General features: G+C 47.9%; 1 protein-coding gene across 1 annotated transcript in view; it reads right to left on the bottom strand.

Annotated features, from left to right (window-relative positions):
- The window catches only part of Nfasc (neurofascin), an 82,015-nt gene extending 70,956 nt beyond the window's left edge, over positions 1-11,059 (bottom strand). The window contains exon 1 of the mRNA XM_042681680.1: positions 10,958-11,059. The gene's annotated coding sequence lies outside the window, so the exon portion shown is untranslated. The remainder of the gene's footprint in view (positions 1-10,957) is intronic.
- Between the last annotated feature and the right edge of the window lie 2,708 nt (positions 11,060-13,767).

Here is a 13,767-nt window from a genome sequence, read left to right on the forward strand (position 1 = left end):
GGGATAACAGGTGCTTACCACACTGCATGGAGATGGGGTCTTGTCATTTTTTTATTCCCAGCCTGGCCTCAAACCATGATCCCTTGATCTCTGCCTCCCAAATAGTTTAGGGCCGAGCCGCTACATCCAATGGATATTTAACTTTGTACATTTTTCATTAATTTTTTTCATTTTAGTAATCAAAAACAAATGTTTTAAAATAAGTAAATCATTTACTGTTTTTTTGTGTGAGACAAGGTCTCACTATGTCACTTGGGCTGGCTTTGAACCTTAGATTCTCCTACTTCAAGTTCCCAAGAGCTGGGATTACAGGTAAGAGCCACCATGCCTGGCTAGCCTTGTAACTTTGAATACCATACCACAGGATCTCTGTTTTCTTACCCAGGGATGTCCTACACACTTAAGCAATCTGCCTGAACTTGATGCTCATGAGTCAAGTGAGAGGTTTGGTTCAAAATGGGGTGCATGTGAGATGGGGTACATGTAAATTCAGTAATGACTGACCGGCTGGACAGGACAGCTGTGAGGGTGCTGGTCGTGCAGCCAGAAGGCCAGGTTTGAAGCCACCCCTGCTTACAAGGTGGAAGGTCCTGAGCACATAGTGAACATGAGGGCAACAGCAGCACTGGAGTTAGTGCCCAGCCCTACACAAAGCACCACAGCAAGCGCTGGTGCAGGCACAGAGCAAGCTGGGTAAACACTGCTGCTGTCTGAGAGCAGGAATTCCTCTCAGAGATGGGGTACAACCCCATCACCTATGAGACATGATCAGCATCGGTGGTATGCAGTGTAAAAGCCACCCTTCACTAGCCACGCCCACTTTTCTACTTTTCCCTTGTCACGTCCAGGTTTGCATTCTTCCCCCAGATGGGAGGCCCCTGGTGTTGATTCCACAAGCTGTCCTTGGCAGATGACAAGATGTCCACAGCTCCTCTCTCAAGCTGTCATTGTTGGGAGCCCCCTGCATTCCCGCAGCCCCATTCTAGGCAGGCTGTGCTGGTGGTGGTCACAACATGTCTGAAGTGACAGGATAGAAGCCTGACAGCCCGAGACAAGACTCAGCCGGCAGCTCTGGCTCCTGGAGCTGGAAGTGGCCAAGGATTTGGGGCAGCAGTCAGCAGGCTTCCAGTGAGGGCCCTGAGTCACAGGACACAGCATTCTCTGCTCTCCTGGGGCTTATGTTTCAGAGGTAACTGGGCAACAAAAAAAAACATAAGGTGGGCCAGGTGCTGGTGGCTCATGCCTGTGATCCTAGCTACTTAAGAAGCTGAGATCTGAGGATCGAGGTTTGAATCCAGCCCAGGCAGGAAAGTCTGTGGGACTTTATCTCCAAATAACTAGCAGAAAGCCACAAATTGAGGTTTGGCTCAAAGTGGTAGAGCATTAGCCTTGAGTGACAAAGCTAAGGGACAGTGCCTGGGCCCTGAGTTCAAACCCCAATAGCAGTATGCATATGTACGTACACACACACACACACACACACACACACACACACACATGAATACAGAAGGAGGAGGAGTGAGTGAGTGAGAGTTCCGGTCATTGTAGGGGTGCAAGGAGCCCAGGAGCTTGGCATGGAATATGTTCAGTTTGAAATGCTTCAAAGCCATGAATAAAACAGTTCTGCTGCTCTCCTGGGCTGTGTGCCTGACTGAATTAATGCCTCGGAATCCACCAATAGATAGAGCTCCAAGACCACATGCCAGCAATTAAACTCTTGGAATAAACTAATCAAGTGACTAGAATAGTACTACAAGAACCAAGTAAGGAACACATTCACACATGACTGCCACAGGATATTGTGGGAGAGCAGAGATAATAAAAGCCCACAGAGCCAAAGCAAAACTCAGCCACTCTGCTGCAAACGTGCCACAAGGTTTATTACAACTCCTTGGAATCAATCTGTCCAGGAGTCAGAAAGAGGGGCAGAAGTGGAAGGAGCCAGGAATATCCCAGAATATTCACACAGTAAATGGGGTTATAGGCATGCGCCCACCAGACCAGTCTCCATTCTATTTACTTATGTTCTTGAAGAACAGAAAGAGAGCCCTGGTGACCTGCAGCACTGTGTTCCCATGCCAGCCCCCAGGCTCATGCAAGTTCCTATCTGGCTCTCCCAAAGCTGGAACCCCACTGTCTTCCTTCTCTGTCATGGTCTTCAGCGAACCACTGCCTCCCCCCACCCCTTTGTAAGCAGTAAGGAGCTTCCCCCTGGGATTAGCTATTCTCATGCCCATCTCCCATATCAGACTCCTTTTCAGTGTGCATCTGTGTGGGGGTCCCCCTTCTTCCATGAGAAAGCACAATGAACACCCTTGGTAGCAGGAACAGGGATCTTATCAGGTATTTCCTGTTACTAGGAGATATTTGGCCCTTTAAGAGATCTAATTCTCAGATGATATGACATCTAATCGATCTGAGTTTGAAGATTTGGGGGGAAGCAGTACTGGGTTTGAACTTGGGCCTTGGGATTGCTAGACAAGTGTTCTACCTCTTGAGCCATGCCACAGTACATGTGACACAGTAACATGTGGCATGGGTAATGCTAGGAGGGAGGAGAGTACTTGGATCTTTACAGGCAGAGCTTGCCTCAACTCAGATGTGCCCATCTATTTTCCAGAATCTGTTTCCTCTTGCCTCTCAAGCTTTCAATCTGATGTCAATCAAGGCCACCATTGAGGCTACACCACAGGAGACTTTCTGAATCTTGGCGTTCAGATGCCCAGCAACATTGGCATCACCTCTATCCCGGCCTCCCGTGTCTCATCCTGAAGCTCTGTCTCAGCTGTTTTGGGTTATGAAACCCACCACCAGCAAAATGGCCAGCCTGGGTCCACCTGAGGCCCTGTCCTCTGCTTTCCCTCAGTCCTGTGAGCCTCACTTCACCTCCCTTCCTCCTCTCTCATTCCAAGGGAAAACCAAAATAACAGCCAGCCACCGGAGTATGCACCGCTCCTTTCAGCTCACTGACACTAGAGTGTCCCTAAAACCTCAAAATGCCACCTACTCCTCTCTGTACACCTCCTTCACAATAACAATAAAAAATAAAAATAAAAAAGTGACACCTACTGAGGACCACCTGCCTGTCCCAGAGAGACAGAATACCAAGCAAGGAGGAGAAAGGCAGAGGGATCTTAGGAAGACACAAGATTAGTGGGAGGAGCTCCTGGCTTCTGTCCTAAAAGAGCACCTGCTGCCGCATAGCCCTTCACCCAAGTCTTAGCATCTTCCCAGCAAGACAGTCTCCCCCATACTCTCGCACCTCCTGTCTCAAAGGGGCAGTGACTGCATCACACAGAGACTAGGGACATTTGGTGGAGAGAAAAGCACTCACCCACCTGCTTCTAGAACTGTCCTACAGCTGGCAGGGCTGAGCGACAGCTTCCTCACTTGTGTAGTGGGACCACCCCTCATCTTCTAGGATTATCACAAAGCCAAGCAAACCTAGTCTGTGGGACTGATTCTTCTCCTCCTCCCCATTTCAGGGTCGGACGGGGGTGGTTTCCATCGGCTTGCTGGCTGTCTCCCTTTGTCAGGGGAGACCAGGGAGGAGTGAGGGGCTGGGTTTCTCCACTTCAGGTACTTGGTGGGTACAGCCTCCTCTCCCTGCCATGGCTGAGGTCACAGAGGTCATGGGATGAGGAAATGCTATCAGAAGGTCCTGACTCCCTTGTGGGGAGGTGCTGAGAGGTGCTGGATTGAGGATTAGCAATGTGGCTGAAAAGCAGCCTAATGCCCAGAATGAATCTCTAGTTTGAAACCTGAGCTACTTGGCTCTTTAATAAGTTGGGAAAGCGGGAAGGCCAGGGAACGGGGAATGGAAGGAAGACACCCTTCACTCCAGGTGACAGCCACAAAGATTTGGGGACATCGAGTATTCATACTACACACCTGCTACATGTGGACACAAAGTACCCCACAGGGCACCTTGGGACTCCGGCAGGACTAGAGCCGCTGCTGCATCCGCCACAACACAGCTCTCCTGGGGTGTGAAGGCCTGTGTCTGCCTGCCTGGCTTAACTGGCTGGGTTAACCCCTGATGCTCAGACACAGACCTCTCTCTCCTCCATGTGGGTCTCCACAGATCTTTTAAGCACTGCGAATCTTCACCTTGGTTTCTGTGCTTTTCCCCATGACATCACTGGGACAGACAGCCTCCTACCTAAATCCTTTTCCATGCAAGCCTCTCTGACTCAAGGCCAACAGGACCCTGCCATGTCCCAGCCTGGCATTTCAAGGAAGCCAACGCATGTAGGCAGCCTCAGCCCTCAGCCTGGCCTTGCCACATCACTGCTGCCCATCTCCAGCAGTCAGTGGATGACGGAAAGGGCATCTCTGATGGTATAACCTACCACCCAGCTGTGCAGATGTTCTGGGCCATGTACATCCTCTTCACTGCTACCCACCCTCCGGGGGCAGGAAACATGCATGGGATAGAGACTCAGATGTAGTCAGCACACCCTCCTCAGCAGCAGCCCCAATGTGCTAACTGGGGTGTGTGTAAACTAGACTTGATGGGCTGGCTCAACTAAGGCTTATGATCACCTATGACATATCCTTCATGCCTGCCAGTGACTAGCTAGACTCTCTGTTTTTTTAATTGTGAAAATACCCTACAGAGGGGTTACAATGACATGGGCAAGATAATGAGTACATTTCTTATCAAGCATTGTTGCCTCCTCCTTTGTTTCCCCTTCCTATCCCTTCCCATTTCTGCCCCCCCCCCCCCCAGCTAGACTCTTGATTGGTCACCTCCCATATAAACATGAGTAGGAAAAACAAGTTGTAGAGGAAGCAGAAGTTAACAGAGAGACTGATATCCAGAAGAAGCCTGAGAGGAGAGATGAAGAAAAGGCCCCTCTGAGAGGAATTATGCAGACCAGGAGGGAGAAGGCCCCAGATCTCCAGCACTTCCTGTCTCCTCTCTCAGGAAGGAGCTTTCACAAAACTTACACTCCCCTTTCTCCACTGCTGGAGAGATCCCTAGCCCCCACACTGGGGGAGAAGGCATCAAAGTTCAGGGTGCCACACATGGCAGCAGCTGTCTCCCAGCATTCTGTCATAGGGAGGAAGGCTGAGGGGGGACGGCAAGAATAATCTTGTGTGATAGGTCTATAAGGGTGGGCTCAAGAGTTGGAAAAGGTACAAAGGAGGGACCAAACTGGAGGCCAGAAAGGAGCTCTCGGAATGTGTATTAAAAGACAGAGGGCTCCTCAGAAAGTTAAGCACACATGAACTGCTCATCCATCAGATGAACAGATAAGTAAATTTGGATCTCTCCACACAATGGAATATTATTCAGCCAGAAGGAGGAACAAAGGCCAGAGACATGGACGAACCTTGGAAATATCTTGCTAGGCAAAAGAAGCCAGACACAAAATACCATAAACTTGCATGATTCCGTTTCTCTGACATGCCCTCAGTGGGCAAATCCACAGACATACAGTAGATCAGCAGTTCACAGGTCTAGTGAGGACACCAAAGGGCTGCCAATGGTATGGGTTTTGTAAGGATTTAAGGACCGGTAGTGGAAATGTCCTACAATTCTCAGTGATGATGGTTGCCCAATTCTGGGCACTAAATCCACTATATACCATGTGCTAAAATTCATTGAGAGGTAAACTTTACATAGATAAATTGAAAAAAAAACTGGTATTATGACACATTAAAACTGTTGTTTAAAAATATTCATTAAAAAACCATTACATATGGTTTGGAAAGCCTTGTTAGAAAAAAATTTGTAGGGCTTCATAAAAGAAAATGAATGCTTATATTTACAAATAAAGGTTCAAATCAAAGGAATTAAATCAAGCATTTACTAACAGGACCAAACCAATGATTATTTGCAAGATTCAAGAAAATTATAAAATGGCAAATAAGAGTTTGAGGAATCATTAAGTTTTGAGATTTGTAACTTTATTTTATTTTATTATTATTATTTTTTTTTTTGCCAGTCCTGGGGCTTGAACTCAGGGCTTGGGCATTGTCCCTGAGCTTCTTTTGCTCAAGGCTAGCACTCTTGAGTCACAGTGATACTTCTAGCTTTTTCTGTTTATGTGGTACTGAGGAATTGAACCCAGGATTTCATGCATGCTAGGCAAGCACTCTACCACTAAGCCACAGTCCCAGCCCAAGATTTGTTAACTCTAATACATTGATATTGGTTAGTTTAAAAGTAAAGAATAAGGCTGGGTGCTGAAGGCTCACGCCTGTAATCCTATTACTCAGGAGACTGAGATCTGAGGATCACAGTTCAAAGCCAGCCTGGGCAAGGAAAGTCGTTGAGACTCTTATCTCCAATTAACCACCAGAAAACCAGAAGTGGTATTGTGGCTCAAGTGGTAGAGCACTAGCCTTGAGCTGAAGAGCTGAGGGACAGTGCCAAGGCCCAGAGTTAAAGCCCCAGGACCAACAAAAAAAGAAAAAAAAAGAAAAGAATAAAAGACTTAGGGTTTAGTTCTTGTGTCATGACATGTCATTAATAATCTAGTTGCTATCTCATTGTAAGTTATAAAATACAGAAGGAAATTGGCTCTAGAATAGCCAACCCTTCTCTCTGTGTCTCTGTGTCTTTGTCTGTCTGTCTGTCTCTCTCTCTCTCTCTCTCTCTGTGTCTGTCTCCCTGTCTCACTATCTCTGTCTCTCTCTCTCTTCCATGGGTGGCAGCCTGTCCAGCCACCCATGTCCAGCATTGTGAGTCCCCAAGTGTCAATTTGGAGTCCTTACTATGGTCCACCTGAGGACGTATCCATCTAGATACTTCTGCACAGGATATCCCTCAGCGTAAGCTATTCATTCCTCCCCTATTAGGGGGATTCCAAGCCTGGTTTGGACATATCGCATTCTGAAACTACAGGCTGACAATGGTGGAGAAGAAAAAGAAGTGAGACTGTAGGAGAACGTGGAGTAGGAGAAAGAGGTGACCTCAGGCCTGAAATCTCATTATGAGACTAATGAGGCAAGGGATGCTGTCCCCTTTGTTCCAGCCCCTCAGTAAGAATGTGTCAGGGGTGAAGGGTGGTACAGGTCAGGATTTCCTAAGTCCTGGTGGACTATGAGCCACCTGGGACACCATTCGGATCAGGGGAACCACACCAGACGTGATCTCTGAACTCAGAGATTCAGTTATATGTAATGACATGTAATTCCCCTAGCACATGAAGGGTGAGTATGGCCACAGACCCATCCAGCCATGTGTTTACTGTCACAGCTATAGTTTTTTGGTCTTTAAGAATGTAAAAAATAGACTTCTTCATGGCAACGCTGCTGTGGTAGTTGTTCAATGGATTCATGGGTTCATATAGCCCATGGCCAGGCACACACATACCTGGCATTCAAAATCTACTGGGCCTTTCTCCCGTAACTACAACTGGTGAACTACTCTGCTGCATGACTTTGGGTAAAGCAGGGTTTCCAAAGGTCTCTAAAGCAGACAACACCTGTGCAGGTAGCCAAGCAGTGGCCTCATGCCAAGAAACTGTTTATCTTAGAGCCAATATAAGGTTATCTACCTAAGCACTGTACTTTGGCCAGAGAGAAAGAGGGGTACCTGCAGGATCCCAGAGCAGGCGTAGCACCTCTGGGCTCCCTCTCTCCTGCTCCACACACTCCTCCAGAGCCCTCCATCCCCTCATCTCGCTGGGTTAGTTATGAAGTGTCTATAGCTGCTAGCTGCTGCCAGTCCAAGGAACACAGAACCCCTGTGCATTTTTAAAATTCCTGTCGGCCATAACAAGTGGGGAAAGGAGGGAGGCAGCAGGAGGGGATGGCATCTGTCCCTCCTTCCCTCTCCCATCTCCCTCTGTAAATGCCTTCTTCATTTACATGCCATACAGACAGCAGTCAGCATCCAACTGTTGTCAGGCAGGCCGGCTGCTTCTATAGGCTGCAGGAGGCACTAAAAGGGAGTGGGGAGAGTGCTGGGGAGGAAACAGACAGGGTGGGCTTTTTGCTGAGTTTTAACATGTACCATTTGTCTAGAAGTCGGGTCGCCAAGTACTGGTGGCTGGGTGTCTAGACATGGGCACCATGGTATACACAGAGGTTGGGCTTCATGTCCTTAAGGGCTTTGCTTTGCCATATTTGGTCCTCTGATTAGAAACATGAACTCAGGGTGACATACTGTGTTAAGCCTAACAGCCCAGCCTCCACTCCCACCCTCCTCAAGGGAATGGGTCGGCAGAAAGGGCAGAGAAAGCATCCCTTCATCAGGAGGAGCTGGACATTGGGAGCTCCTGAGGGGACCAGCTTTCTCCACTGCTAACACATCCCTGTGCCTGCCCTGCTGATCCCACAGGACAAGATGGCTAAAGGTAGGTGCTGCCTCTGTGAGAGAAAATCAATTTGAGGGCAGAGAAATAGGGAAGCCAGAGACAGTCCATAATGAGTGCCACAGCCCAGCTGCCATGGACATGCAGCAGTCTGTCCTAAGCCTGCACTGTGTATCTGCTGTGGCCTGTGGTGCTGCTTCTGGAGAGAAGAGGCCCAGCTTCTCACTGACAGGCAGAGGTGCTTAAGGAGTATGAGTGCAATTAACCAAATGGACCCATTTGGGAAATTGAAGGTTTCCTGTCCGTGCTTCAGAGGACAGGTGTCTGCTCCCAGCGACCTGAGCTGACAAAGAGCTGAGGCCCTGGGGGGTGGGGGCGGGGCTGGGGGTGGAGTCCAAGTGCAGAAAGGTGCCCCATCCTGGGTGGGAGGGACAGGGAGGGGTGGTGAGGCTCGGGAGCAGATGCCTGGGGCAACTCCAGATGGCCAGGGCCAGGAACAAAGGCAGAAATGGAGAAATGGTGGCTCCCTCCATCCCAGGCTTCCCAGATGGAGCGGCATCCCCAGCTGGACCTAACAAGGCAAATTCATACCTGGAACCCGGTGGAGATGGGCTCAGAAACTTTATGTAATGTTCGGATAAAACTTGGAAAAAAACATCCTAAAAACACACTGCAGCTCCCAATCCAAAGGGTCAACGCTGTAGTGCTGGGATTCGAATGCAGGCCCCGTCACTTTCTAAGATGGGAGTTTGGGGCAAGGGCTCAGCCTCTGTGGGCTTCTGTTCTCAGTGAAATGGGGGTGATATGGGGCCCTACATAGGGTTGCTGTGAAAAGGGTCACACAGTGGTTACAAATCAGTGCCTGGTGCCTGGGTAACACTGAGATGATGAGTGTCCCCACTAAGGACTAGATTAGTTTTTTCTGGGAACTCCCTCAATAGCTAAGCATATGCCCCTGCTTACACTCTCCTTTTCTAGGTTTCTCTGGGGCTGACAGTCTCCGCTAGAGGATCCACCTTCACAGTGTCCAGATACCTCAGTCTGGAGGGGGCAGTGTGACGTCACAGCAGGAGAGACTGCCTTCCATTCAGACTTTGGCTTTCTTGTTGGGATTCTTCCACTAATTAGTTAACTGTAAACTGTAGGTTGGCAGCTTCAGCTTACAAATAAGAATGCCTGTGCCAGCCCTGCCTTATCAAGGAACTGTAGGGAGAGTCAGTCAAGCACAATGAACCTACAGGGCACACGAGGAGAGTCTGGCTAACACTCAGGACTGCTGGCTAGACCAACTGTGGATGGGACTCCTCTGTGGGCTGGAGGGCTGGCTGAACAACCCAGCACATGTGTGCCCCAGAGGTCATGAGGGGACTTTCAGGGACAGAAATAGAGAGAAGGTACATGAACAATGACCAGAGAGGGGCCTAGGTGACACAACGCTGGACTAACAGCTTCCTGATTCCGTCACATACCTGGAATCTAGACCCCACAGTTTTGTGTGCTGATTTAAATCTACCTGTGAACCGCTTCTGTGACTGGAGTCTTCCATGGACAGTAAAGCAAACAGCATGCCATCCCCCCTCATGGTCAGGTAGTAAGCTCAGGTACAAAAGTTTTAGTTTGAGAAGGCTTGCAGTCTATCAAATGTTCCCTAAAACCTGTGTGACAAGCCATAGCCCTTTCAAGGTCCACACAGAGACTACTTGGTACAAGTATATCTGTGCTGCTACTGCTATGAAAAATGATAACCTTGATTTACCTACTATATGCCAGGCACCAGGCAAGGCTTTTCAGACATCTACTCTCCATTTTGATCTCTACAATAAGATGTTGACTCCTGTCTAAACCAGGAAACCAAGATCCAGTGTGGCTCCTCAGGACTGTCCAGATTTCCAAACCACATCATCAGCCCACTCTGCCTTCTCTGTCCACCTCCTCCCTCCTCAGCTTCATTACCAACTCTTTCTGGAGAGGAAGCTGCAGCAAGACACACTGCCAGGGAGCAAAGAAGTCCATCCATAGAACACCACACCTTTCTCTGCCCAGACATTCAGGTTGGACTGAGCAGCCCAGCAGCCTGCCTGGGACCAGCCTGTGTGGTCCATAGCCAGTGGCTATGGGAGAATGGCAGCTCTTGCCATTTCGGGTGCCACCCCTCCACCCTGCCTGCACGCAGCAGGAGCTGCAAGGCAATGGAAATAATAACCCACATGGAACAATGCAGACTTGCACACAGGGTGTGGCTGCGGTTCTGCGGGCCTCACTGCTCACTGCATTCATCTGTCAGGGCCCAGGACCCACTGAGAGGAGGGGCTTGTGGACTGCCCCCCATATGCCAGGGTTGTCACTCAGGAGGATCCCAGGCTATGCAGGTCCAGGCTGTGGGACACTAACAAAGCTGTTTCTCAGCTCTTCAATTAAGGTGGACAGTGGGGACAATGGCGTCACTAATGCTGACTGATTGAACCTGCTGGGGAAGAAGGAGTCACTAGCCTCCTGGCAGGGTGGGCTTGGGATATGGCTCTGCAGCAGAACCAAGGCTATCTGGGAAGAAGGAAGGAGGAAAACAACCCTGGAAGACTTTGGAGGCAAAGAGAGACAAAAAGCCATCTCAAATCAAACAGAAAGGTCAGGGGACACCAAGGTCCACCCTGCCCCCAACCTTCATCTCATGCCCGAGCTCTACTCACCCCCTCTGCCTCATTCAGCCTTCTCCTCGAGACACCAATGGAGGCTGCACTCCAGTCTGCACAGGGAAGGACAACTCCAGTGTCCCAAACTGCACATAAGTCAATCAACCTGTCAAAAAGCAAGCACAAAGGAGAACCCCAGGGTTACTCTAGGAAAAGGCGGGGGAGAAGGCTGTGTGGTTTGCAGCTGGTTTGCTCACCAGGGAAATTCCATTTTCGTTCACATCTTATTTGTAGATGTCGCTTTGCATAGCAAAACAGCATCTTTGTCTAAAGCTCAGAGCATCTGCAAGCCGCTTCAATGTGTTGATCTTTGGGGCGGGGTCTGTGATGTTTCATTTATCCTTAAACCATTTCTTAGTGCCCTGAAGCTCCAGTCTAATTTCCCCTGAAGGAGTTAAGCTGAATCTCAAAGAATCTCTCCTCTACCCATGGGAGAATTTACCCATAATTATCTCATTAATTTCATAACTTCCTTAGGAGATCAGCAAACCAAGTTTGCCATAAAATAAATCCATAACACACTGAAGGGAGACTTAACTTTATTTTAAGTTTGAGCTTGTTTTGTCATTGGGAGTGGGTCACTTGCTTATGTGTGTCTCAGCTTCTGTATCTGTAGAACGGCAGAATGGGCCAGTTAGACTAATGGAGGTGGGCTAGCATCTGAAATGTTCAAGCTCCATTGCCAGTTATTTGGAGCAATCAATCTTTCTCAGTACAGATAGTAGATCTTACTTAATTATAAGCTTTACATTACAGGGTTTCTGCCGGAAACAGTAATATTCACCTTAGTGAGGGGAGTATGTCTATATTTATCAAAATAAGTGTAAATACACTTTTTTCTTTCACTCTTTTTTTTTTGGCGGGGGGGGGGGGCTAGTTTTGGAGCTTGAACATAGGCCCTTATGCTTGCTAAGCTTGTCCCCAGATCTGGAAGCTTGGATTTTACTTTGTTTTTCAGATAGGGTTTTTTGCCTAGGCCAGCCTTGGACAGAAATCCTCCTATCTCTGCCTCACAATTAGCTGGGTACACAGGCTTATGCCACCATTACTAACTTGTTCTTGAGACAGGATCTTACCTTTTTTCCCTGCTGGCCTCAAACCACAATCCTATCTCTATCCTATCTATCTGTGCTGTGATCTCCAGGCTTACTAAATTAAAACAAAGTGATAGAGCCAGGTGCCAAACACCTATAATCCTAGATACTCTGTAAAGCCGAGATCTGAAGATCACAGTTTGAAGCCAACCTAGGTAGGCAAGGCTGGGAAACTCTTATCTCCAATTAATCACAAAAAGCTAAAGGTAGAGCTGTAGCTCAAAGTGGTAAAGCACCAGCCTTGAGAAAAAAAAAAAAAATCTCATGGACAGTGCCTAGGCTCTGAGTTCAGGGCCTGAGTTCAAGCTCCAGCTCTAGCAACAACCAACAACAACAAAAAAAAAGATAGGAAAAAGTATAGTTTGATTTTGAAGGGTACTAGTCCCCTCCAAGAAATGCTGAACTGTTCCCAATAATATATTATTGAGGGCACTATTGCATTATATCATTATTAACCTAGGACTTTTATATGTTCATTGTGAGATGAATGAATCATAATGTTGCTGAGATTTTCTTTTCTTTTTTTTGGGGGGGGGGTCTGGTCATGGGGCCTGAACTCTGGGCCTGGGCGCTGTCCCTCAGCTCTTCAGCTCAAGGCTAGCGCTCTACCACTTGAGCCACAGCGTCACTTCTGGCTTTTTTCTTTTTGCTTATGTGGTGCTGGGGAATCGAACCCAGGGCCTCAGGCATGCAAGGCAAGCGCTCTACCACTGAGCCACCTTCCCAGCCCCGTTGCTGAGATTTTCTGATTGAGACACAGAGACAGGATTGATGAACTAGGTAAAGATTCTGAAGTCTTGATACGAACTGGATGCATCTGTGTGAACTTCACATTTAAACTACACACGTTTATGTGCACACACCCATCTCCTAACTGCTTTCCAGATTAGACACAACGACCACCACAGCACATCTGGACACATCCCAGCACATTTGGACAAGTGGCTGATTCCAAATTTGAAGCAGCACTTGATCCTATACAACATGAGCCTAGTACATCTCAAACCAAAACAGCAAAGACATGCCAGGAGGACTCAGAAGCCAAGCTGAAACAGTTCCTGGTCAAGGCAAATAACAGTTAAGTATAATAACTGTGACAGACTGAACTAGAACGAAGCCCTCTAAATCTATGAACCCCCATTAGTCTTCTTTGAAGGATGTTAGGTAGCTACCTCACTAGTTTGAAAGCTGCTTAGTAAGGGAAAGGCGTACAGCTGGCCTTCACTGGATAGTTGATGGGTACACTACCCTCATTACATTATCTTCTCTTTTGTGAAACATTTCCAAAACAAATTTTGTTTTTTTAAAAAAATGACAGAACGGGTCACAGAATAGGAAATCATTACACTGTGAATTCATAAAGTTACTCTGAACCATAGTCATTTAATATTGTTATTATCCTAACAGCTGTATAGATGATATGGATGCTATCATTCCCATTTTACAGCTGAGGAGTTAGGTATAAAGAATCCACTAAGACAGGATTCAACCATATATGACCTTTCCCCAAGGCCACTACTTCTCAGCTGGCTCTTCAATACCCTTGTTAGTATATGTAAGTCAATGAACCTTCTGGCTTATATAAGGATGTCAGAGACTGCAATTAAATAATGTCTAAGAAAGTACTTGGAGGGGTGGGGGGTGGAGGGTGTAGCTGAGGAGGTGGGAGGAAAGGGATGGTAGGGGAAAACAATGCTGGATAAGAAATGAACT

This window comes from Dipodomys spectabilis, unplaced genomic scaffold (genome assembly GCF_019054845.1).
Source record: "Dipodomys spectabilis isolate Male_0828 unplaced genomic scaffold, ASM1905484v1 ptg000069l, whole genome shotgun sequence".
Lineage (NCBI taxonomy): Eukaryota > Metazoa > Chordata > Mammalia > Rodentia > Heteromyidae > Dipodomys > Dipodomys spectabilis.